Source organism: Mus pahari, chromosome 1, assembly GCF_900095145.1.
Source record: "Mus pahari chromosome 1, PAHARI_EIJ_v1.1, whole genome shotgun sequence".
NCBI lineage: Eukaryota > Metazoa > Chordata > Mammalia > Rodentia > Muridae > Mus > Mus pahari.
In genome coordinates, this window is record NC_034590.1 from 82,043,659 (window position 1) to 82,069,811 (window position 26,153).

Genomic DNA, 26,153 nt, shown 5'->3' on the forward strand with positions numbered 1-26,153 from the left:
AGACAGGGTTTCTCTGTATAGCCCTGGCTGTCCTAGAACTCACTCTGTAGACCAGGCTGGCCTCGAACTCAGAAATCCGCCTGCCTCTACCTCCTGAGTACGGGGATTAAAGGTGTGCGCCACCATGCCTGGCTCTCTCCGTTCTTTTTTGTTGTAAACTTCATTTATTTTTTATTTGTTTACTATGTGTGTGTATATGTAAGGGCACATGTGACACAGTTCCTGTGCAGAGGTCAGAGGACAATCTGGGGGAGTCCGTTCTCTCCTTCAGGTATGTGTGTCCCTGATATTGAACTCAGGTCACTGGACTTGGCAGCAAGCCCCTTCACCTGCTGAGCCATCTTGCTGACCCTCTGGATTTTTCTTTCTGAACTATTTTAAAGCTGACTTCTGATGCCATTCTTTATGTCATTTTTTTCTCTACACAGTCCAGCACACATCATTTAAAAAGAGCATTCCCTTGTAATACTGTGGTCATTGCTGCACAGGACAGAGACAGCAGTATCATATAGTGTCACCTGTCCACATCAAGATAGGCACACAGGCCTGCTTGTCAGGAATGACATCTCCAGCTGTCTGTCGGAGTACAGATCTATGCACATTCTGTATTCGACCACTAGTGCCTTGCTGCCTGTTATGAACTGGAGAAGGTCCCCTCCAATCTATGAGCAATTAATCTCCGTTTCAAGAGCTTATCTCTCCCGGGAGCACAGCAAGCCCCTGGAGACTGGGGTCCACTTCGTCCGCCTCTGGATCCTCAGGAACAAAGCCTGCACACAGTGGACACACAGCAGGGGCTCGGCAAGCATCTGCTCAGCAGCACTGCAGCCACTCAAAGGGCGTGTTCAGAATGAGGGGACTGTCAGGGGCTCGTGTGACTATGGTGCGTGTTTGGAATGGTGACTTGCTCATGCACGTGTGGCTGTTAGAGCAGTGAACGTCAGTCCATAAGCATCCTGAAATCATAGGAGAGTTATTTCCAACATTCACCCTCGCCACTTTGGTCTGTGGTGTGGAGCCCAGATGGCCACGTGTGTGCCCTGAGCAGCAGCTGGCCTTGCACATCACACGTGGCTGACAGCTGCTGAGGTCATTCTGTTCAAGCTTTGAGTTTAGTTCCATCGAGACCAAACTGTAACTCTGACACTGGGCTGCGTAGAGAACAGGGTTCATGCCCTCACCTCTTACCCCAACCCTGTCCCTTCTTTGAGCAATACCTCTCTGTGAAGACTTAGAATTTTACTTTCGTTATCTTATTTTTCCCCCCTTTAGCTTTTCTGAGAAAGGGTCTTATGTAGCTCAGGCTGGACTTGAACTCAATATGTAGTTGACAATGGCCTCGAACTCCTGAACTCTCCTGCCTCTACTTCCCAGGTGTTGGGATTGCAAATGTGTACCACTACATACAACTAATCTTTTATTTATTTTTTCAGCAAATATAACAACATTTTAATGCTCAGGTTGTGTCAGCATTTGAGTTGATATTTTTCCTTTCTTGCTACTTTTTAGGTCTTTGGCTGGATGGCTTCCATACTGGAGACCCTAGCCTGAGCTCTCTCACGCATGGTAGTCAAGTATTCAACCTCCAAGCCACATCCCCTGCACTCTTTAATGTTTTTAAGCTTAAGAGGGGCTCTCACGAAGTTGCTCAGGCAGGCTTTGAACTTAAGTTCCTCCTGTCTCAGCGTCCCAGAGCTGGAATTGTAGGTATCAACTGCTGGGCATGATATTACTCTTTACTTTTTTTTTTCTCCCTCAAATATTTATAGTAAAAATGTTTTCATGATAGAAATTCATATTATATTCTCTTTAGAAACACAACCCCCCCCCCCAACTTCTTGGGCACCTGTAGACAAGCTTAAGTGCCAGTAACAAGCTTGGACTCATGGGTATTGGCTACAGCCATGTGTATTGACAGTACCTTAGAGCTACTGGGATTCTGAAATTTGCTCAGATCATAATTGTTTGTATATTAGGTTCATTTTGTTTTTCTGGAGGCTGAGCCACCAGAGATGACAGAAAAGCAGGCAGGCCCAGGCTCTAGGCTCCAGGCTCTGCTGGCCTGTGCTGCCTCTTGGAAAAATCTTTAAGCACAAACACTTCTGCAGTTCATTCTAGGGTACCCTGACCCACCTACACTAGCTTCTCTTTTCTCCTGGGCACCTGCTCCAGGCGTAGGGCACATGCCTGGTCCCTGATGACAAGGCACCCCTTCTAAAACATTGATTCTCCGCTGGTGGCCGACATTAAAGCTGTCCGGAGCGGTGGTGCCAAGGCCCCTCTGGTCATAAGCTGCTGCTGCAGTCTGATTTGGGGATGCGCCCTTTTCTGTCAGGTTGGAAAGGATCATCCCCCCAAGCACACAGCCTTTTGTGACATCGAGTGTGGTCTTGTTTCTTCCATTCTCTTGCTCTGTCCCGTGTGCACATCTGTGCATTGCTGTGAGCATGGGGAAGAGTCCCTGGCTCAGTGAGTGTGCAGGGACGGTGTGGACTCACTGTGTCCACGCCGTGTTTGTCGTGTTGGAGATTTCAGGGGTGTCGTTCTGTTTCGTTTTGTCTCGTTTTTATACGGTCTCATTATGTAGCTCTGTCTGACCTGACACTGTATAAACAAGGATAGCCTCATTCACAGACATCTGCCTGCCTGTGCCTTCCAAGGGCTGAGATTAACGGCCTTCGCTACCTCTGCAGGCTTGTTTTTGTTTTAAAGATAAGGTCTTGTGTAGCCCAGGCTGGCCTCAAATTTATTATGTGTGGGTGAATGAACTTGAGTTTGTGATTCCCCTGCCTTCATGGAATCCCTGAGTACTAGGATAATAGATATGCACCATGGCCATTTTATACAGTGCTGGGGCAAGCACATTCCCCACTGAGCTACAACCCCAACCTCTTAGCATGTTCTTTGTGTGGATTAATGTTTCTACCCAGGACTGCATTCCTCTCTCCCCCAGATCTCCACCTCTCTGTGGCTGCCTGGATACCTCGTGGCTCTAGCACTCCTCCTGTAGCTTGCCTACATTACTCCCGGGGCGTAGAAATGTTACAGCAGAACCTTTCCTGGGCAACGGGGCATTCCCAGAGCTCACGTCCTTTCTCGGCTGTCTGCAGGAGCTGAACAGTAGGGAGCTAGTCAGTTGTTGCTGGCCCCTGCACCGCTAGAGCCACAGGTTAGTGGAACATTCTCAGGCCCAAGTTTCGGACACACCCAGCCCGGAAGCTCAGCACATGCCAGAAACAGGAGAGAGTGTGTAGAACACTCTGTCCTGGACTTGCCACCTTCATATCATCGTGCTGAGCTGTAGAGATTGCTGCTTTGCTCACAGACTAAATGCTGGCCTTGGCCACTTGTGTGAGGACTGGATCCAGGTCTCAGGGTGCTGAGAGCCAGGCGCATAAGGAGCAGAGGAGGAAGATGGGCATGGAGAAGAGTTACTGAGATCTTTCAGTCATTAAAGAGAGCAGCTTCCTGAGGCAGAGTAGACCCAGGTCTGTGGGGGATCTGACTGCTGACCCCTGTGTTAAGTGCCTGCTTATCCTAAGGTTCTGTGCAGTATTCATGGAGTTGATAGCCCATGGGTGGGGACAGTTGGACCTTTCACATTTGGATGCAAAGATGGTAATGGGCAAGCATTTCTTCCTGAAAAAACTGGGGGTCTGACAGTCAAGGGAGAGGGTAAACAGCATGGAGGGGCACACATGCATGTATTCACTCTAACATGTGCATATGGATGCATGTTACTCACACACACACACACACACACACACACACACACACACACACACACACTGTAAGACAGAGGATATGGATATGGTCCTTGGGCTCTCTTCTCACAATGTGGTTGCTGTTCCAAGCCTCCTGTACACACGCTGTGGGCACATTTCTCTGCCCGTTACTTGCTTCGCTTTTCCTTCTGTCTGCTAGGAAGTGACCAGGGTGGAGCAGAGGGCCCACAGGATCTCTGAGACTCAGTAATGAATTGGCCAGAACTCAACAATTGCCTCCTTCCTATATTTCAGTGTCTCTTTTGTCAGAATCCCCTTGCTTTAAATCTGGGGGATTTGGGACATCCAGGCACTGAGGATAAACATCAGGAACAAGTTCTCCATGCAGATGATAGAGGCAAAAACAAGCAAGCAGACAAACGAAGCATCTAAGACAGACAGACATGGGGTCGAATCCTAGACATGTGGCCTTGCAAAGCTCATGAATCCTACCATCTAGGCCTATAAAGAAGAGGTAGTTAGAGTCATCCTGATCTCGAGACTGATGTAGAAATGAAATTAAAATATTTACAAACTGCCCTGCACGGGCCTGCAGTCCAATACCTCCCTGTTTTCAGTGGTCAATTTCCACACTGAATAGCATGAACGGACTCCTCTAGAAGCCCCCCTCTGGGGCTCAAACTTCGGTTTCCTATAAAAGTCACCCAGTTCTTCATTTTTCCCCAAGCTGAGCTCCTTCTGCCTGTCTGCCTACTCCCCCCACCCAGCCCTGCTCTTGTGGCGCCCCCTCCATCCCACCCAGCCTCTAGGCACCCCATCCTCTGTCCTTCACTCCCTGCAGCCTCCTCCTCACTTCCTTCCCTTCTACCCTGGTAAGCAGTAGCTTCCTGGAGAAAGCTCCCTGTTTATGGTTGCTCCCTGGGGTGTTTATGCTGCCTCTCTTCAAGAGCTCCTAGCAGATGTCTGTTTATTGCTGAAACTTCATCTTCAGCCAGAGAGAGGAACAGCTTTTTTTTTTTTTTTTTTTTTTTTTAGATCACTAATTGTGGTGGCTGTACAATACGGCTTAGATTGCCTCCCAGTCTAATTCCTCATTGCTCTCCAGCTCTACCCATTATGAAACTCTTCAGATGCAGGCAGAGAGACCTTATATGTCCCGATTTCAGAGCGGCATTTAAATTTAGCCTGCAGTTGTAATCAGTTAGAAAGGTAGGCCAAGGGAGTGAGGGCAACCAACGGTTTGTCTTCTATCCTGGCTCCGACAGATGGTATGAATGAGAGGAGCATTTTTTGGTATCCATAGCAACAGCAGCCCTCCCTCACGCCCCCTCTTGCCACCTGCAGGATTGAGCAGGCAGTCTCAGGCTGCTCTGAGATTAGCTGGCATCTCCAGAGTTTTATCTTTCCCTTTGGACTCCTGTGAAGCTTGAGGTGCTCAGGGAAGGGCAACCGGGGTGGCTTTAGATGATCCTGACCTCTCTGCTGGAGGAAGAAGAGAGAGCATGAGTCACAGAGCCGTGGGATGTCAAGTTGGAAGGGTCCTATGATGTCTTGGTCACGAAGTTCTCACCCTGCCTTGAGTTTATGTGCTTAGGATAAGAGCCTCAGACAATGTGTTTTTACTTTTACTTTTTTGAGACAGGGCCTTATCATGTAGCATAGGTTGGCCTTAGCTTGCAATTCCTCTGCCTCAGAATTCCACATGTCCGGAGCCCTGGGGACAGAGTTTCTACCTTTGTTTTCTCAGTCTGTGATACAAAACCAGATTTTATTTTGTGTTTGTTTATTTGTTTGAGAGAGAGACTCACTATGTAGGCTTGGCTGTCCTGGAACTCACTGTATAGAACAGGATGGTCTCGAACTCACAGAGATCCATCTGCCTCTGCCTCCCAAGTGCTGGGATTAAAGGTGTGTGCCACTCTACCCAGCTCACAAACCCAGATTTTAACTGAGATGGGCAGCTGTCCATAGGGATTTGTTTGTCTCCAAGTGGCTGTTGACTGACCCTTGAGAGAATACACCAATGTGAGCCAGTTGAGAGTCATGGAGGAGGACTATAAATAGGTGCTGGGGTGGCTACCAACAGCTGGAGGCTCAGGCTTGTTAGAGCCCAGCTCAGCATGCAACTGTTGTGCTGTGGTCCAGATCTGGTGGCTCTTCTTTTGCCTGAAGTGTGGTATGCAGGACCAGCTTCTCACTGCTGCCTGCACACTAGGACTGGGTATGGAATACACGCAATGGGGAACCTTCCAGGGGACATCTTGGAGGAGGAAGGGGTAGGGCCAGCTTGTTAGTCACGGAGCACCTTGGAGGATGACTAGGATGTCCTCAACAGAAATAAGCAGAGGCAAGAACACACAGAGGTGTGGGCAGGGGGCGTGGGCAGGGGGCGTGGGCAGGGTCTGAACAAACCCAGCAGGCAGGAGGAAGCCACCAGAAGAGACTGGCCCACCTAATCCTTGGGCCACGTAAGTTTAGGAAGCCTGGGCTTCCCACCAAGGACTTAATGCTGCCTAAATGGCTACCCTTTGACTACATTTAGGGGTGCTCTAAAAACTGAGTAGAGCAATTAAGGCCAGGTCCCATAGCAGACTTCCTCTGTGCCCCGGCTTTGTCTTTTAACTTTATTTGTGGTTGCAGGGTCTCTGTGTGCCATCCCATCTTTCCAAGTACAGCGACCCATTATGAAGCTCCCTAGTTAGGGTTGTAGAATATGGTCCATCTATCTTTCCCTGAAGCATATATTCTGTAGGGAACAAACAAACAAACAAACACAAAAACCCTGCCCCCTTACACCCTCCCTTCCCTTCTTCCAGGTCAAGGCGAAGAAATGTGGACATAGTGGCTCCTGACCCCAGAAACGGACCGGGAGGTTCCTGTTTGCCTGTGGTAAGTCAAAGCAGCAGAGCTGGGGTGGATTGGGGCCTGAGGGAGGGTACCCTCTTCCAAAGGAGCAGCCCGCTCTGCAGAAAGAATCGTTTCTGTAGGGCTCAGAAGCTCACAGAGCCCAGCATCCCGTCTGAAACGCTGCCTATTCTCCGACTTTCATGACCTCACAGCCACCAGAGCCTCCTTTCCTGCCATGTCCTGGCCTGGAGAGGAGGTGAGGGCTGAGCTCAACCTCTGCCAGCTTGCTGCTGGTGCTAACCTGGCGGCCGGTGGTAGCATGGCAACTTGCTGTGTTTACAGTTTGGACATTTGAGCAGGGCTGCTGGCACCTGTCTCTCACATATGTCTTGGGGACACCCTGGATTTGTGTCATGGAATAAATTGTGCTTATGAGTGGCAAGTGGAAAGAATTGAGTATTCATGGGACCTGTTGAGGGGGCTGGGGTAATCCTCACTTCTCTTCCTTCTTCCTTCCTCTGCCTCCCTCTTCTTCTTCCTCTCCATTTCTCTCCCCTTCTCTCTCTTCTCTTCTTTCTTAGCATCAGTTGTTCCAATGGGGGCCCAGGTTGGCTCATCCCTCACTCAGGACATCTGATCTGCCATTCGAGACCTCTGATATACTGTCTACTGGAGGCGGGCTGTCACAGGTAGAATTGGATTTTCAGTTAGGTTTAGTGACACAATTACCCTCACAGGATGCACATGAGGACTAAATAGGGCAATGGGCTCAGCAGTACCCGATGGCACAAGTCGGGTCATTCTTCTGCCCACTCTTGACTTGGCCTAAGAAGTCTTAAAGCACAGATAGGATTCGAGTTTCTCTTGCCTTTAAACCTTCCATTTGTATTGTTGCCTAAGCGACTTTTGTTCTTAAGTAGTGGGGCTTTAAAGAGTGTTTCAGTTGGGGCACTACCATAGGCAATAAAGAGCTGTGGGAAGCTTGCCTTCTTGGTGACACCTGCACATCACTAGACTCAGAGCCTTAGGGTGAGAAGGGTCCCAATTTCACAGGGGTCTTCATTCATTCCATCTGCTGACACTTAAATATCTATTACTCTGTTGGGCATTAGACAAATGTTATTATATTATTCCTGAATTTTGCCTATTTAGGTTTTTTGAGAGTAAGGATCTCATTCTGTACTCTTTGAGGGTAAGCCGGGAACTCAAACTCTCTGCAGTACAAACACCTCAAACTCATTCACTATGCACACTAGGCTGGCCTCGAACCTCCCACCCCAGCCTCCTGCATACTGAGGCATGTACCACCATATTTTTCTCATTTCCAATTCTTCTTGCGTGCATATTCTTGAGAGAATAAAACGGTTACAGCATTTCTGAACCTTTTCCACACTCCCAATCTAGCTCTTCAGAATCTCATCTGGCCCTGCCGTAGTCAGAGTTAACTGTCAACTTGACAGAGCCTAGAATCGCCTGAAAAAGCTCTCAGTAGGGTAATGGTCTTTCTCGGGTTGGTCTGTAGGAATGTCGGCAAAAGATTGTCTTGACTGTGACTTGAACAACTGTGTTGGTTAATTTTTTAATTACATTTTTATTTATTTATCTGTGCATAGTATGGAGGTCAGAGTGCCCATAGAGCACATGTGTAGGTCAGAGGGCAACCTGCAAGAGTTGGTCCTCTCTCTACCACGTAGGTCCCAGGGATTGACCTCAGGCTGTCAGGCTTGGTAGCAGATGCCTTTACTCCATAAGCTCTTTCACTGTTATCCACTCTGGTTAAATTGGACAAGGTCCCAATATGCAGCCCAGGATGTTTTGAACCAGCAGTCCTTAGTGCTGGGGAGCAAGCATGCACCGTGCTGGGGAGCAAGCATGCACTGCCACCTTAAATGCTGGCAGCTTGGGGGATCATTTTAGGTTTATACTCCTTGGCCATAGCATCCTCCAGGTCACCACCACGCAGGGTCACCAGAGAGCCCTCTGGTGTAGTGCTATAGAGCGTCCTTTAGGGGACCTCACACTTTAGCCAGCTTGCTTTGAGAACATGGATTCCAAAAGCCCTGTTGGCGCCATCCTTTTCCTACCTATGACAAGGTACCTACTGGCAGCCAGATGAGATATGACTCTTGCAGCTTCCTTCCCCCCCACCCCCGCTTTGACATCATATGTCCCCAGTTCCCACAGAGCTCCAGGACAACTTTTAGGTCTGGGCTGCCTCTCAGATGCAAAGGCCTCTAGGCTAATAGGCACCTCCTCTGAGGATGAGTGTGCAGCGCTCTAGGCTAGAGGTTTTCTGGCCTGGAGAACTTGAACTCATTAAAAAGAATTTAGACATCCTTTAAAAACAAAATGGGGCTGGAGGTAAAGATCAATGTTAAAGTGTTTCCCTAGCAGTCACATGGCCCCATCACTGAAAAACTGAAAACAATAACCAACAATAAGAAAAACACATAAAACTAAACCAAGCCCTGTGTGGCCTGAGTGCCCCATGTCACCTCAGGGTAGGTTCATGTGTCTGCCTTCTTAGCCACTCGCCCACTTCTCAGTCTGGAGGCTGGAATCCCATCTCTGAGACTCATGAGTCACTTGCTTCCTCGTCCAGTCCTGGAGCCTTTTCTCCTGAGCTGTTAGGAAGGTCTGTTTTCCTCAGAGCTCATACACCAACTTCCCCTTCTCTGGTCCACAAGTTTCACAGGAAATGGTTGCTTTTCCTCCACACATCCTGTGTCCTGGTCACTAGCTGGCTCTGCCGTTGCTGTGGAAGCTAGGGAAGTAGGCCAGTCCTATTACCATGGAAGCTGCCTCCCTCTTCTGGAAGATGAAGGTCTCAGAGGTGGCTCCGGTCAATAGCCACTGGGGTCCACCCACCTCTCAGGACTGCCAGCTTTCTCTGGCCAATGCTTTAGTGGCAGCAATTGGCTTGAGGCTTCTACCTGAGGCAGCTTCTTGCCTCAGCCCTGCCACATGTGCACTCTGTGTCTCGAAGTCTTTCCACATGAAGATAAGTTCTCCTCTTGCCCTAATGCAAGTTCATCTTGTATAAGGCTAAAGTGGCCACAGCACTGTGTGGAGTCAGCTGTCAGTTACCTACGGGAAAGGTGACTTCAGCTTGCAAATGCATGGAGAGCATTGTCTGGAGGCAGCTCCAAACAGTTTACCTCTTTGATTGGTACATGAGCCAAGGAACAAGAGAAGGGAAAAATGCCTTTGAGGGGCTTCCGAAGTTTTTGAGAATTTGGTGAGTGTATTTCCTCCTCCTCCCAAAGTGTCAGCTAGTCCGGGAGTACGATTGGCTAATCAGAGCTGATAAGGCTATGTGGAAAGAGTGTGACTTATAAATCTGAGTCAGGCCTCTGTTGACTCCTGCTCACCTGAGCCTCAGCTGCTCAGGTGCACAGCAGCTGCTCCAGCCTCTGACCTCGAGGAGCCAGGCAGGAAGATCATTCTGTCCTCTAGTGTCTAGCCCAGGCCCCACACAGCATCTTCAAGACATGGCATCCTCCATCCACCTGACTCTCCCCTGAAGAGCAGAAGTAACAATGGGAAAGCAGGTTTGGGTGACTCACGCTTGTAATCCTAGCACTGGGAGGGGTGGGGAGCAGGGTAGGGGGAGGCTGTGATAGGAGGATCTGTGGGAGGTCAAGGCTAGCTTGTGCTACAGAGTGAGTTCCAGCCCAGCCTGGGCTATCGTGTGAGGTCCTGTCTGAAAAAGAAAAAGTCACTGGAGGTTCAGCCAGTCCTTGTGATGTGGGTTGGCTGAGAGCTGATGTTCAGCAAGCTGAGACTTCAGTTTTGGTTTCTGATGCCACCTCCACCTCCTTCTTTGTGGTTCCTCTGTTAGGCTCCCTGTCTGAAGGAATCAGCATTCAGAACCCCTGGTTTGGAGAAGGAACCAGACACTTAACTTTTCCAGACCCGTGGTGCTTTGCAAACCGTCTGGTGGGCTCTATCCAGGAACCTTTGAAGACACAGGTCCAAGCTGCCTATGCAGATAAGCAAGCTTCGGCTAGGCTGGGAGGAGAGATGCAGGGTGTGGGAGAGGCCGGCCAGGCCAGGCCAGGGAGAGGCTGATGAGAAGGTGGCTTGTTTACATTGGGAAGTGAATTGCGAAACATTTATGGAGTACCTACTGTGTGCCTGTTCCTTGTGCTATGAGGACATTGGAATCCACCAGGCTTGGCAGCTCTTCCCAGAAGGTCTATGGTGCCAGGAAAACAAGAAACACATGTGTGTAAACAAGAGCGGTGGCAGCAGGGGATTTAAGAAACCTCAGCTCAGTCACCAGGAAGTTCATGACTAGTCCAGATGACAGGGGGGAAGGTCTTGGTGTGAGGAATGTTTTCTATGGGCTGGGAAGACCTGGAAAGTTTCCTAGGAGAGGAGAAGGCAGCAGTACTGTTTGATGTGGATCTTGAGGGGTAGGCGGAGTACAGATGGCAAGTGGGAGGATGCAGAGAGCATCTCTCCCTCTGCGCATGCTGGAGGACGGTGAGAATAAGCAGAGCCTCTGAGTGGGTGAGTGATTTTGGACATATGGGAAGGGTCTTCTATCTAAGACAGGGTGGGATACCCAGAGACCCCCTAGGGCCCAGTCAGACAAGCCAGAAATAGTTTAGTTTCCACCTATTCCAACCTAGGCAACTCCAGAATATTGGGGAGCAGGAGGGCAGAGGCTCACTAGCCACACTTTGCCATTAAACCTCTAGGATTTGATGTTTTCATTTTGTTTAGTTTTAGACAAGTTGCATGTGTTTAAGCTGGACTTGAACTTTGCTATATAGTCAAGGATAACCTTAAGCTCCTGATCGTCCCTGCCTTTACCTTCTGAGTACTAGGATTACAGGCACATACCTGACTTTATACATTTGCTCAGGGCATACTCTGGGCTCCATGCAAGCTAGACAGGCATTTCTTCTACCAACTGAGCTACATGTCCAGCCTTCCCAGGACATTCTAAGGTCTGTTCAGTCATTCCACGGGTATTTACAAGATGGCTCTATTCTTCTAAAGCAAGCCAGCTAGTTCTGGGTTTTCAAGGGGGGGGGGAAGTAGCAGGACATAACAGGACCCAACTCTCAGTGGAGGAGCTTGTATCCAAGGAAAGAAAAACAATGAAAGGTCAGTATGAAAGGATGAGGGGGCCCGGCAGATGCCCCTTAGCATACTGGGGTCTGGCTCGAGGCAGTTGGGACCCATGAGTGTTTATGAGCAGCAAGGTGCCAAGAAGTTAGATGCTGTGTGCACACCTGGAATACCAGCACCTGGGAGGCTGAGGTAGTGTTGTTGTGTGATTAAAGACCACGTGAGCTACACAGTGAATTCTAGGTTAGCCTGGGTTACAGACTGTCTCAAAAACAAACAAACAAAAACTAATAACAACTCTTAATAAAGTACATGAGCCATGCATGAATGTTCAACTCAAGAGGCTGAGGCAGGTGGATTACAGCAACTTAAAGACCAGTCTGGGCTATATCTAAATTTCATTTGTCCAAAGACTTAAGGTGAAAAGACATGAACTGGATGTCCCTACTCGTCCCAGGAGGCCTTGGGACATCATCTCAGATTGGCCACACCCGCAATGAATCATCTCACAGCCCTTGGGGAGGAGGGTAGAGCACCTGCACACCTTAATATAGTCTTGCTTTTTGCTTCCCACCCTTTGCTTTCTGGCCCTGTCATTCTCAGACCAAGTACACACTGAAAGCTTGGCCTTAGCTGATCATTGGCCACCCCTATTTCCCCTTTGTGGTCTGAGGGCAGGGCTGGAACCAGGCATTTAGGGTCCAGTAGGAGTAGAGACAGTGGGGCCTAGAGAGAGTTTGGGGGGACCTTAAAGTTGGAGGAGGAGAGGGCAGGAAGGGGCCCAGGCTTCACGGAGGAGGAGGAGGAGGAGGAGGAGGAGGAGGAACCATGTGAGTGTGAGTCTCAGAGGATGATGGGAATGTTTCCTTCTTGAGGAGAAACAGGTAATTGTGCTGTTAGCTATAATGTGGCTAAGCCAGCCCTTAAAATGGGGGCCATGGCCCAGGGTCCCTCAGCAGGAAAGTTGAGCTCAATGGAAGGGTCCTGAAGAAGGGACTGCAGTAAGAAAAGCCCCTTCCACCCCTTACTGGGAGGACTCCAAGCCTCCAGCTTTGCTTGAGCCAGCACCCCTTTCTTCTCCCTGGCAGCTTTGAACGCTGGGGCCTAGAGGCTCCCTACATGCACGCAGCAACCTTTTAGATTCTCAGCTTGGGCTTGAATCCACGCCTGGCAGGTCAGCAGAGCAGCGCAGACTGGAAGCTCAAACACTCCTGCTGTGGAGTTGAGTTTTCATCTTGGCCACCAGAGGAGAAGCCGCTGGGTTTTGAAGTGCATGTGCCTGTGAATGCACTCCATAATTTACTAAAGAAGCAGGTGATGAAGGGCCTCCAGGCTCTAGGTGACAGAGGTCCCAGTAGAATTGTTCCCAGTGGAGAGGCTCAGATCTCTCCCACCCACCCTCAGGTGGACACCTACTCCCGAGCTTCCACACTGGCCTGCCTTATTAGCATCCACAGCCCCGCTACCTGCAGTGCCCCTGTTTTTGCTTTGGCTCTGCAACACTTCCCCTTTCCATCCTCCTCCTCCTCCTCCCAGGCTTGGCTCCAGCACTGCCTACCCAGAAAGGCTCTTTCCACTCCTTTCCACCCCTTCTCCATCTGCCTCCATGGGGGAGTCGGCAGTCCCTGGTTCAGAACTTAGCCAGCTCCGGAGTAGAGCACGCTTTCCCAGGGTTATGTTTTGAGCATCCACCATATCTCAGGCTGCCAGGCAGAGGCTGGGACTCTAGTGGAGTGTGCCTGACCGGGGCTCATGCTCTCCTCCGTCTAAGGTATGTGACGTTGTATAGATGCTTTAGTTTTCTTGTCTCTATGTCCTCATGTGAAGAGAGCATATGGTGCCTGCTCACGTGTTGGAAGCATTGGATGGAATGATTTGCGAACAGTGCTCTGTGCCTAGTTCCAGCCTCACTGGAAAGGGCTGACATATGGCAGCTTTTATCTTAGCACGTTAGTTGTTATGGTTTGCATATGAGTTATCTTCCACAGGGCTGTATGTTTGAACTCTTGGCACCCAAATGGTGGCGCTGTTCTGAGAGGCTAGACAACCTTTTGGACAGGTCTAGCTGGCAGACATTATGGACAGTAGGGACTGTGACTGAGGGTTCTAGGCCAAACCTACTTCTATGTCTTGGTCTGTCAAGATGTAATAAGCTATATATCAATATCCTGCCACCATGGGTATAATAAGCTGTATATCAATATCCTGCCACCATAGGTGTAATAAGCTGTATATCAATATCCTGCAACCATGGGTATAATAAGCTGTATATCAATATCCTGCCACCATGGGTGTAATAAGCTGTATATCAATATCCTGCAACCATGGATGGAGTCCCAGCTGTCATGCTTTCCCCACCATGATGGATTGGTTCCTTTAAACTGTGAGCCAAAATAAATCCTTTCCTCCTTCTGTTGCCTTTGTCAGGAATGTGGTCACAGTGGGAGAAGAGCAGCCAAGAGTTGGCTCTCATTCCAGCTTTAGAAGTAGCCATTGCCCTGTAAACGGCACCATTTGACTCAGAGCCGATGTCCCTGATGGCCTCACCGTGGGGGCACCTTTCCTCCTCCCTCTTCTTCCTGAGCCCCAGTTCCAGCTTGGTTTCTGTGCTTCCTCCTCCAATACCAGGCAGTGCTACAACCCCATCACCAGTGCTCACCAACTAGCAGAAGTGAACCAAACCAGGCCATGAGGAAAGATAAGCCAGTTTCTTAGATTTGTCTCCGTGGCAGAGAGAAATAAGGAAAAGGATGGAATGACTTACCTGTGGGATCCCTGTAATGGGGGTAGCTACTGCCCAACCCCCTGGGCTGTCGGGCAGGCTCTAAGCTGTGCATATCCTCTGGGGGTTGGCCGGTGATGACCCCAAAGCTTGGCTTACAGTGTAGACCCTGCCTATTTCTTGCCTCTTAACTAATTACTATGTCAGGAGAATCGTCACATCATTCGACTATCGCTCCCAACTTCATTCTCCAGCAAAAATTGGAAGTTCCCACCTCTGCCTTTTGCTGGGTCCCCTTTTGTGCCAGGCAATGTTTATGTCTGGACAGGCCTTCCCCAACTGGTTGTCTGGGTTACCCTGTACACTAGGGTGCTAGGCTTTATGAGAGCCGGGAGGCAGGCAGCTAAGCATGCTCATTCATGAGGCTAATGCTGCAGGAGAGCAGGGGGCTAGTGTGTTTGGTTATTTGTTTGGGCTGTCAAGCTAGAGATTTTATTATTTTTGGCAACTTTAAAAACTTCCCTGAGGGTAGAACTTCCTTTCCTGGGGAGAGTTTAAAGACTACTAGAAGGCTTGGGTCAGTCTATCTAAAAATAGAAAAATAGATTATCTTGGGGTGCTGGCCTGGAAGGTAATGAGACAGTGAGACCAAGCAAAGATAACTTTGTTGAGCTCAACACCACATGCCAGGCACTGCAGCCACTCTACCTGGTAAGTCAGACTCTCCTGGGAGAGACAACAAAGAACAAAAACAAACCCCTAACTCCCCATGGGATTCTGGCAGGTGCGCTCGCTCATGTGGTCCCCCGAGCCTCACATAGAGCTCTCGGAGATTAAAAATCTTTCTGTGACTGTTCAGGAGTGTATGTGTGTGTGTGTGTGTGTGTGTGTGTGTGTGTGTGTGTGTGTGTGTGTGCATACATGAGTGCTTATGTGTGCTTATGTGTAGAGGCCAGAAGTCTTGGGGGTCATTCCTCAGGAGCCATCCACCTTGTGTTTTGAGATACTATCACTGGCCTGGGGCTTGCCAAGTAAGCGAGGCTCATTGGCCAGTGAACCCCAGGATCTGCCTGTCTCTGCTCCCACAATACTGGGATGACAAGTCCATGGCACTATGTCTGATTTGCATGTGGGTACTGGGGTCAAGCTTGTGGGTCCTCGTGGTTTGGTGGCGAACACTGAAGCCAGTGAACTATCTCATCAGCTCCCAAGATTAAAAATTCTTAGGTGGAGAGAAGGCATCTTGCCCTGAAACACACGTGGGGTAGCTGAAGCTGCCTCTCCTGTCTGCCTCCAGGCAGTCTCTTCTCTCTCTGAGGGATGCTACTTCCTGTGCCGGCTGGTCAGGGAAGAGAGGATGCAGCAGGACACCAGTGTCAACAGAAATGATCCATGAGAGATCCCAGGCAGGGGGATTAGAATGAAAATAAGACATTGGGAGGTGAAGGCAGGAGCTATGTGATTGATGAGTTTGACTGCTGAACATTGTAAGCCTCAGTCTCCTCATTTGGAAAGGGGGCCAAATGATCAGCTGACTCTCAGGACAACAGTGTAGGCTGGGTAAGGTCCTACAAAGAGCACAAGTACTCCAACAAGGTACTTTCTCTTCCCTTCCTCCCCTCTTTTCTCCTCTTTCTTCCTCCTCCAAAGAGCTATATTAAATAGCTATTATACTTTTGAAGGGCGGGGTACCGCTTTGAATTCCATGAAAATCAACTCTAGCCTCCTTCTGTCTTCCTCTCCTGCTTTCCAGACACTGACGGCAAAGTCTGAGGCCGGGTTGTTGCCAGGACTGCAGGGCCAGGCTGCTCCGTCTTGTTCTAGCAGTTTCTTGTATCCTGAGAGTACTAATCCAGGGGCTTGCCATGGCCACCCCTCTGCAGCCAGCGTACAGACACTTGCTGCCTTTGTTTGCTTTGTCCCGGTTGCCTGGGTCTCGCTGTGGTTAGACAGCTAGCTCTCCTTCCTGGGCAGATTCGGTGGTGATAAAGCAGCCATCTGTTCGGGGCTGTTGTTTGTCAGGATTCTCTGTTTAAGGGACATGAGCTTACATAAAAAGAGAGTATGTCGGAAGGTGCTGGGGGGGGGGGCTCTGAAGAATCCAGCCCCAGGAGGAGAATGGCTGACTGACAGGCTTCCTGGGCCATAGTCCCCTTTCTAATGTGCTCCCCCAACCCCCAGCTACAGGCAGCTCCCCGGTTACCCCACCCAGCCTAAGGGGTGGCTTGACCTAAGGGCACCAGACCTTCCTGAGGCTTTTCAGGAAAGACTGCATACATCCTCAGCCTGCATCTTGGGTTGAGGGATGGGAGATGGGGTGGAGTCTGTTATGAGAAGATAAGGAAGAATACTAAGTCAGCCTTACCTCGTGCTTAGTGGCAGCTGCTATTCTAAGGTAATTCTCATGTAACTCTTTTATTCTGTAGCATTGACTCTCTTTCATGTGCCATGAAACTGAAGCATAAAGGTTAACTAGTTTGCCCAAGGATGCCTCCTCCCTCTTCTGGAAGGATTATGTCAGGCAGAGGGTTCCAGGTGTGTCCCTTGTCACCCACTCTAATGAAGCAGTAACAGCTGTGTCACCTCTAAGTACATGCTGAAAACTAGTGCTGGGCTAAGTCCTTTACCATATTATCTCATTTAACCCTCAAACTGTCATTATGGAGTGGGTTCTAGAATTAAGTTAATTATAAATTAAAAGAAAAAAATTTTGAGACAGAGACTCCTGGATCCTAGCCTGGCCTCAAACTGACTATGAAGCTGAAGATGACCTTGAACCTTTGAGGCTCCTTCCTCTACTTCCCAAGTGCTAGGATTACGGCCATACCCCACTATGTCTGGCTTTATGTGGTGTGGGTGTGTGTCAGGGAAGCACACTACCAACTGAGATGCATTCTCAGCCCCTAGCATCAGTTTAGATCAGAAACTGAAGCTCAGAGACAACCTTTCCAAGAACCACTAACTATGTTAAAGCAAAGGAACCAGACTGTACAGCCACAGATGTTGACTGGGGAAAGTTTAAATGAAGGCGTTTCTCTTGCTCAATCGGAAGCTCCTGGCTGCCTGAGGTAAATCCCAGAGTTGGCTCAAAATCTGAGCCTTTGTCCTCTGTCCAGCAGGCTGGGGTGTGGAAACTTCACTCTTTGCATGCTTGGTTTGAACCTGCCCTGGTGTCTCTAACTAAACTCATACCAAGTGGCTCCTGCGCCAGCCATGCTCCAGTATATCCAGGTTCTAAATTCACACAGCCCCCACACCCTTTTCTTAATGGTACTGAGGATTGAACCCAAACCTTGCACATGCCAAGCAAACAACTCTCCTCCTGAGCCACACCCCAGCCTTTATTCAACAAGTATTTCCTGAGTGCCAGGAACATTCCAAGCCTCATCTAAGTTCATAGAGTCCTTAAGGAAGACCCTGACTCTCTGCAGCTAGATGTGGAGAACATCAGAGAGGAATACCATTGAATTCCTTTCCCTGGGGCTTCTCAAGCTCTTGGGATCCACCGGGACACATGTACCACCAAATCAGGTCCACAGGGGACCTTCTGCTTCTCAGATATTGCCTGGCACGAGGTCAAGTTCCTGGGAGATGCCATTTCTTCATTCTGACTGATCACAAAGGGAGGCTTTGTGTCAAGGAACAAGTGTGGGCCTGGACTTAGGCTGCTCCACCATGGATCCTCCGATTACTGTGGTTAGTGCTAGTTGGAACTTTGGTTCAAGTGCATGACACAGTTCTAGCTCTTTCCAAGGCAGGTGGGAGGATTTGCCAATGCAGAGCATAGTAACTAGCCAGAACAAAGCCTGTTCCACAGGTAATTCCATGACTAGTCTGTTAGCAGTCATCTATGTCTCTGAAGCCAGGGTCTGTAAACAGTTGGAAAGGGAATCACTGGTTATGTTAACCTCTTTGTTGTATAGATAGAGACACCTAGGACCCTGGTGGCAATGGAGTCTGGGACCTTCTGGTCAGGTGTGATATGTAGACCATGTTTGGCTGTTTGGCTGTTGGTCAGAATGTAGACTGGTTGGTCTTTTGAGTGGCTAGATAGCAGTGTGCAGAGGCCTCTGGGAATCTGACTAATGTTGCGCTGACCCAGCCATGTTCATCTCCCTGCCATTGTGCAGGCAACCCAAGCAGACCTTCAAAGAGCCCCTTATGTCCCTGCTGTTCTTCATAGATCTCATGAGCTCTAGGCAGACAGAGATGTGATTCCAGGTTTCTTAAACTCTGGTTAGGCTACAGTAGACTTCCAAATTCAGGATGTCTAACACTCCTGTCTACTGTTCCTGGAAGCTTCCCCTGAGAAGCAGGCTAGATGTGTTGAGGCCCCTGCTTGCTCTGACTTCTCCAGTGAGGCATTACTACCAAGCCTACAGCTCAGGCTGATAGAATGTAGCCGAGGCAGGCTAGCCTGTTTACCAATTGGCACAGGCCCTGAGGGCTGTGGGCATGGTAATGGGGATGACGATGGGTGGGGTGTTAACTCCTAATCAGGTGACTGCTCTCAGAACTTGCCAAGCTCACATGCTATTGCAAGCCACCACAGCTGTATCAGGCTTTCATGTTCAGTGTACCTCGGCTTTAATGGAAGGACCCTAAGTGTTGCGCATGTCAACCTGGGCTTGAGCCCTGCCATGTTGTAGGGCCAAGGCAGGTGCTACCCAAACTCTGAGGCCTTAGAGCCTCCAGTCTGTGTGGAGTTGCTGGGATTCAGCATGTCTTGTCCTGGCAGTGCTGACTGTGTGTGGCCAGCACTCACTAAATAGTGAATTTTCTCTCAGGAGTGGTGTGAGCAACCAGACAGGGGATCCTTCTTCCTAATAGTCTAAACATGCCTCTTATGTGCTAGAAAGGGCATCTGCGTGTGAGGGAGGGCGTAGCGGGGTCTTTGCTTCTCCAAAGCATGGACAGATCCCTTGTAGATCTCAGATTTCACATCTGTGTCTATTTCCTCCTCTTAAAGACTCTGAGACGTTTGGATTTTCTTTGAATGTGAAAATAAATCACTAGAAATATTTTCTAACTCTGAACTCTTTCTTCCAAGCAGGTGTGGAAACATTTCTACAGCAACAATTAGGATGTAACCAAATCTTGTGGGTGGTCACCGGAAGCCAACGTAATAATTTGGTTAGGAAACAGCCACGCTCAGCTGGCTTGCTTCTGTGGCTTTCTCGTTGATTTATCCTCTGGGGACCTTTCCCCCTTAGGCAATGGGACAGATTATACATTGGCAACCTGTTAAGTGTTGTACCAGTTAGACTTGATGTCATTCTGTCTTGAGCTTAGAAGTTCTGGTAGACTAAAGGAAACTAAGTGTAAAGATAGTATAAAGCCCTGGGGTTAGCCTCCTTGGAGACATACCTGACCAACCATCTTGGGGGCCTTCTCCCTCACCACCCACACCACTTCTCATTGTCCTGCCTCATTTTCTGCCCCTCCTCCATCCCTAGCTCCATTCCCATGGTTCTGAAGCAGTTCACAGTTTCCAGTACATGCATGTTGTTCCCCTAAGCAGCTTTCTTTGCCTCTTAGAAGGGCTTGGCCCCATGGTACTTTGTGGGTTTCTTAGACATACCAGTATGGTGGCTGTACCTGGTTGCCTCTCACCTACTGGCTGAGAAAGACTTTTGTGCAAGGAGCCACCACCCAACCTTCCTGTCTGAGCCCAACACAGCTCCAGCACAGGGAAGGTGGGTAGTAGATACTCATTGGCTGAGCCCCAAGTTCATTTAGGGCTTATGAACCCTGAAGCTCTGCCACACTGTACTCCATATGAGAGACAGTTGCATTATATTCCCTTGTTTGTGGCCAGGTCTGACATGACATGTCTTAAGCTTTCAGGGCACTTGCCCCAGGTCACACACACATAAAGACCAGGCCTCTGATCTTCTGCGTGTAATATAAACCTTTATCGTGAGAAAGTTTATTTAGAACAAACCCCTCATTATCAAGTGAGGAAACTGAAGCCCAGTCTGAAAAGACTTTCTGCAGGTTGTAAAAGTAACCAATGGAGAGTGGAGAATTGGACCATGGGCCATGGACAAGCACTAAGGCCTTTCTTTCTGTTCCCTGCTTTCTCCTCCTTTGCCTCTCTTTTGTAAACTCCACTTCGAGAACATCTTAAGACCTGTGTCTGCCTTTGTTGGCACTCATCCAGGGCCCTGAGCTGAAGGGACACAGGGGAAATGACTTAACCTCTCTCACAGGAACAGGTCTTGTTGAAGGGAGAGTAAGGATCAGGGAAGAACAGCAGGGGCCATCCAGTCCAGGCTAGGGTGACCACTGATGACGTGTTGATGCATTCAGAGACTGGCTTGGTGGGCACTGAGGACACACAGGGGGACAGTATGAGAGGTGGATTGGACTCAAAGGAAAGCTGCTTTAGAGTTCTGATTTCCTAGTATTAGACTCAGATCCAGGCAAAGAGGTCCAGAATGAGCAGTGTGTGCCAGCCTGAGATACCTCCCACTACACACAAACATTTTTCCTGAAGACACATAGCACCCAGACTATGTCCCTGGAGGAAGGTTGGCAGCAAGCAGTGAATTCCAGCATTGTCTGAAGCAAGTGTGGGGCGAGGCATGTGTGCCTTTCTGGCCAGCTCACTCCTCTCAGGAGCCCATGAATTGTCTTGCTTTGTTTCTGAGTGACCATGTGTTCTCCTCCCACATTGCATTGTGGGTCTCTCCTGGCTCATTCATTCAGTCTTGACTTGACACAAGGCCAGGCAAGCTCTAATGTGAACTCCACCCGCCAGCTCTGTCTCTAGTGCCAAGTTGAAACATACAATTTGCCCAAATTACAGAGAATGAGATGTTGGCCAAATAGGTACCTTGAGTCGTTTTCCAAAACATTCCCAGATTACACATTTCTTCGGGGCAGGGAAAGTGTGTGCTGTTACATGATTATGGCTTAAATTCCTAGTTCACATTGCACTTTGCCATTTACAAAGACCATGCTGCCATCGTCCCCATCAGGCAGGTGAATTTACTCCCATTGTCCAGATGAGAAACTTGCTTTAAGCAGGCAGCAACCTGCCCAGGCAGCATAATTTGAGGGCTGAGCTGGGGGCACTCCTCAGAACTCCATGGTCTCTCTTCTCTGTTGAACTCCAGCCATATCTAAATCCTAGAGGGTCTGGAAGGGCCATTTAGCCATAAATGGATTTTCTTAGACAGTCAACAAGGCATCAAGCAATGAAGCGTTTGGGTTTCTTGCTGCAGTGGAGTGACCAGTGAGCTCCCTTCTCGCCCAGCCTCACCCCCAGGATCTGGGTCATGTTTCTGAATAATTGATTCCTTGACCTTGTCTCTCCCTGGAATATCCTCCTTCTGTTGCCGAGCAGATCTTTAAAGGCACACCCTTTCGTTTGTTGTCTGAAACCTTGAGCTGACCTCGAAATTGCCCACTTGTGATGTTCTTGATCTCAACTGGCCAGATCTCAAGTAGGTTAATTTGCCATCATTGCGATCCCCTCCTCCCACCCCACCCCACACTTTTTCTAGACCTTGAGACCAAGAAAAAGAGATAGTGCGGGTATCTTATCTATTTGGGTCTGTGGAGGGACAAAGAAGCCCAACTTTCTCACTGACTTCTGACCTCCTCATGATTTTGTGATGAGTGCTGGAGAATGATCAAAGAAGACCATGGTGAGATAGCTCAGTTGACAAAGGGGCTGCTACTAAGCCTGACAGTCTGTGCTCCATCCCCAGAATCCACATGGTATCGGGAGAGAACAGATTCCTACAAATTGCCCTTTGACCTTCAAAAAATGCTATGGTGTAGTGCATATACATACTGAGAGAGTTAAGTAAACACACACAGACACACAGACACACAGACACACAGACACACACACACACACACACGTATGGTGGCAACAGGGTCTCACTATGTAGCCCTGGCTGGCCTAGAACTTGCTATATAATCCAGGCTAACCTCAAACGCACAGAGAACCACCTGCATCTGCCTCCTGGGTGCCAGAATTAAATGTGTGTGTGTCAAAAGCCTGACATGTCATTTTTCAAGAGAGAAGAGAGTCACAGGGAGTCAGGAAGGAATGAATCCTTGAGGTGGGGAAGCAATTATATCATCTCCTGGGTCATTTATTCCCTGAGTGCTCTAGGGTTGCATTTCTCAGCATCTGTAGCAGATCTGCTGGCCTCGTTAGACTCTTGAGGTCAACAGAGTTGAATGGAAAGAACAGTGGGCTGAGACCCAGAGATGCACGTGTGATCCACTGGTCCCAGCTTAGTTACAGGACTTTGGGAAAATCAGGCTGCTGCTTCTGCCTTGACTTCTTAGGCAGGATATGATAGACATGCAGGGTGTAGGGGTACCTTAAAAGAGGCTTCAGTGGTCCCTCAGTACCAACTCTTATATCTTATAGTGTCTTCTCACCCCTGTCTCCTCCTCCTCCTCCTCTTCCTCTTCCTCCTCTTCCTCCTCTTTCTCCTCCTCTTCCTCTTCTTCCTCCTCCTCTTCCTCCTCCTCTTCCTCTTCCTCCTCTTCCTCTTCCTCCTCTTCCTCTTCCTCCTCCTCTCCTTCCTCCTCCTCTTCCTCCTTCTCCTCTTCCTCCTCCTCCTCTTCCCCCTCCTCCTATGAAGAGAGCTTACTTCTGTAAGCACTTCCCTCCTGGACTATGTAGCTCAGCCATGCCTCCTGGCTCTACCCAGAGTTATGTCCAAGCTCAGAGAAGAGCAGTCTGTCACTGCTCTGGCCAGGCTGCATGGGGGCCTATAACTGGGAAGTGATGCTGGAGCTCTAAGGAGAGAGGCTGGTCAGTAGACAGGCATGGGTCTGGGGGGAGATGTTGTTTTCAATGCCCCAGATTCCCAGACTCCGCTGTTACTGAAATGTGGCCCCCTTGGTCCTGGTGGCTCAGGCCTATGATCTCAGCTACTCAGGAGCCTGAGGCTTAATGAGGCTACAGTGAATTCAATGCCACTCTGGGCATTTTAGTGAGAACATATCTCAATAAAAAGTAAGAAGAGCCATCGTTGGGAAGAGATGCCCCTTGGTCTTGCAAACTTTATATGTCCCATACAGGGGAACGCCAGGGCCAAGAAGTGGGAGTAGGTGGGCAGGGGAGCAAGGTGGAGGGAGGGTATAGGGGATATTCGGGATAGCATTTGAACTGTAAATGAAGAAAATATCTAATAAAATAAGTTTTTAAAAAAAGTAAGAAGCCTGGGATATAGCTCAGTGGTACTTTCCTAACATGGGCAAGGGTCCTAGATTCAAACCCCATGATGACCATCACTAAGTAAAAAATAAAGTACATTCTGAGTGGCAAGTCCTTGTGGCCAGGGCTTGGGGGTATATTTTGCAGCAGTAAATATAGAGACATTTGGTAAAACAGGACATAGCTTAGCTAGAAAGCCAGTGGAAGGGAAAAGACTTGAGAGGGAACCTGTCACTAGGATTTGTAGTTGTATAGAGTATTCAAGCTAGAAAGAACTTAGAGATCATCTAACCCAAACTCCACTTTTGTGGACAAGACTGAAACTATCCCAGGAAACCAGCTAGTGACAGGACTGAGAGGGGAGGGACATCCCCATGTCTCCCCAAATGGCTTTCCCCCAAAGCCACATTCCTTTCACACATGAGTTCATACTCCGTGCCTCCTACTTGTCTCTTTGACCCCGAGCTTGGCTGTCTGAGGTGTCAGTAGGGTCCCACCTTGTTGTTTATTGAGGCCTAATAGAGCCTGAGCACAGAGGTGTGGAGAGGCGGAACTGCTTCGGGTCTGTTGACTTGTACTCTGTACCTAGTGATGCCGAGTCAGCAGGAGTGTGTTTTATGGTGTGTCTTGAGGTGGAAGGTCAAATTTTGAAGACAGGAAGGGATGGGAATGCCCAGCTTCAGCCATGGTGGCCTCTTGTGGGTTTGTCATTCTGATTACAACTGCATGGCTTGGGAAGCAGCCTTGTTCTGGACTCAAGGAGGGACTCCTGGAGTGAGAAGCGGGTGCCTGCTCCAGTGCCATGATGGCCTCTGTGAACCAGGCAGCCATGTCTCACTCATCTGAGGGATCCACTCACCCCTTTAGTTCTGACTTAGTGTGGATGGAGGGCGGGAGTGGGAGATCCTGAGCTGTGCGTCTTTTGTTGGATGAGCCCTAGGTTCACATGCAGTGCCTTGCCTGTCCCTCCCTCCCTAGGGGATTGAAGGACAAATAGGAGACTGTGGGGCAGAGGAGGGAGAGGGGTGTCCAAGGAAAGGCTAGGGTGGGAAGGAGCTCATTCTGGATTTTGGAACTGAAGAGGGCTGTAAGCATGTTTTCTCCTCAGCAGAAAGCACACGGAGTGGAACGTCAGCTGAGCCATCTAGAACTAGACTGTCAAAACACTGACAGTGGGAGACCTGGAGACCAGCGTCAGCCCTCCAGATGTGACTTCTCCATGCACCTGGGGTCCCATGTGTTTAGACTCTGGAGTGGGCCTCAGGGAGTTTGTGTTCGTTGTCTACTCTCCGACTCTCTTGCAGCAGTGAGGGTATTATTGGTAAGGGGAGGACAGTGAGGCGGGACAGCTCACACGGAAGCATCATATTTAAAATGTCTTGGATTCCTAGTGCCAAATAAATTGCGAGCAAACATCCTTGTGAGTTCATGGCAGACTATCCCTCCCAGGACCGCCACATTCCAGACAGGGCGTCATTCCACAGGAGCTGGGACATGGGTGAGAAAACTATTCTTTTACAAAAAGGCCAATAAAAATATACAATCATTTATAAGGCAAAATTACCCAGGGAGCGGATTATTAGTCACGAGGACAAGCTAAAGAGAGAGAGAGAGAGAGAGAGAGAGAGAGAGAGAGAGAGAGAGAGAGAGAAAGAAAACCGAACCATCTAGAGCCTTCAGGTGGAGAGAGGAACGAGGACTAGAGGTCCCCCAAGATCTCTTCCCTCTGCCATGGGTTTCCCCCTCAGTATTTTGCTGAGGTCTACCTCCAGGAAGCCAGTTTTAGAGATGACATTTGGAGTGATTTGGAGTCTGAGGCTTTCATGGCTTCCTTGATGCACTGTCACCCCTGGACTTTTGCTTGTTTTTACTTCCTCTACAGTTCCCGGGATTGAACCCCAGAACCCAAGGCTCTGATTATGCCATGAGGGTCCTCTGAGCTGTATCCCCTGCCCTGGGCGATTCTAAGGCAGAGACTCACTGGATAGCTCAAGGAGTCCTGGGACTTGCCTTCGTCCTGCTGGAGCCGGGGATCTCGACCCTGTGCAGCTAGACCTAGCTCAATAGCCCTGAGGTTCATGCCTTGGTGAAGAAACCAAGCATTGCTTCCGACAGTCGCTGCTTCCTTTAGTGCGGGTGTCTTTCAGAGCGTGAACCCAAATCCCAGAGACAGAGGTTAGCACCTTCTCAGAGCCAACACAAATACATTATGTCTCCTTCTACCATGGAACATCCATCCTTGGTCCCACCTCTTTGGTCCCTTTCCCTGGGGCTGTGGTGGAGTTTGGGGGTCACTGAGAGCTACTTTAGTCCAGCAAATGTCAAGATATTTGTAGAGTTTGGTTCATTTACCCTAGCATCTCCAACCTCAGGAGATGTGGCCTCCAAATGCCCTCAGTCAGTCAGGATTCCAAGTCTGTTGTTGCCCCTCCTTCATAGTCTGTTGCTCTTAGCAACCAGCCTTGTAGCTACTTGACTTTCAAACTCAAGTACTTAGGCATGGGAGGATGAAGAAGCCTGTTCAGGTAGCAGTCTCCTCCAGACTGGGGTCACCGTGAGTGGATTCCAGGCAGGCATTCTATCCCGT

At 49.3% G+C, this 26,153-nt stretch overlaps 1 protein-coding gene across 9 annotated transcripts in view; it reads left to right on the top strand.

Moving 5' to 3' along the window:
- Nucleotides 1-26,153, top strand: part of Mical2 (microtubule associated monooxygenase, calponin and LIM domain containing 2) — a 129,916-nt gene that overhangs the window by 2,867 nt on the left and 100,896 nt on the right. For 8 of the 9 annotated variants that reach the window (XR_003845298.1, XM_021194165.2, XM_021194157.2 and 5 more), the window contains exon 2: nucleotides 6,542-6,614. The gene's annotated coding sequence lies outside the window, so the exon portion shown is untranslated. Of the gene's footprint in view, nucleotides 1-2,953; nucleotides 3,170-6,541; nucleotides 6,615-26,153 lie in introns of all 9 variants that reach the window. The other variant, XM_029547136.1, reaches the window with a different exon arrangement.